The following is a 628-nucleotide window of genomic DNA, read 5'->3' on the forward strand; positions in this document are numbered from 1 at the left end:
CACTTATAAAAAAAATCAATGCAATGAGAATCGGGGATCTTCCCTTGTCATGGAATGGCCGAATTACCCAGAATTCTTTTTGGGCATGAACCAGGCAACTTGAGAAGCAAGCAGAGACTGGCCCTCATCAAATGGCTGAAGCGCGGCCGGGGGAAAAAGTAGTGAGAAGAAGATGTCCAGCCAGTTACTAAGGGATAGCCATGGTGTGTGCTGTTAACGTAGACTTTTGATTTCTGAACAAGTTTTTATTATAGAAAATTCCCCACAAAGTAGTGCTTTTTTCACTGTTATTCTCGTAGCAAACAACCGGCCTTTGGTAATTTCTTGTCAAAGGAACCGTATAATGTAAATAAGAGGATACTGAGATTTATATTTGCAAATTACCTGGCCTCTTACCACTTAAGTCAAACTCTACATCTCTGTGCAATAAGCGCATTCAAAGTTTCCTCATATTACTGTGTAAAAGTATGTTGTTGTTGTTTCTTTAAAGGGTTTTCCCGCTTATATGAAAGATAAGTTCAGTCTCTCCCGTCCTCTTCTTATGCATGATCTTCGCGGAAATTATATTCTGTCCCTCAATAAACCTAGAACAACCAGTCATAGTCTTAGTTCTTTTTCTTACGTATCA

This window comes from Montipora capricornis, chromosome 3 (genome assembly GCF_036669925.1).
Source record: "Montipora capricornis isolate CH-2021 chromosome 3, ASM3666992v2, whole genome shotgun sequence".
Taxonomy (NCBI): domain Eukaryota; kingdom Metazoa; phylum Cnidaria; class Anthozoa; order Scleractinia; family Acroporidae; genus Montipora; species Montipora capricornis.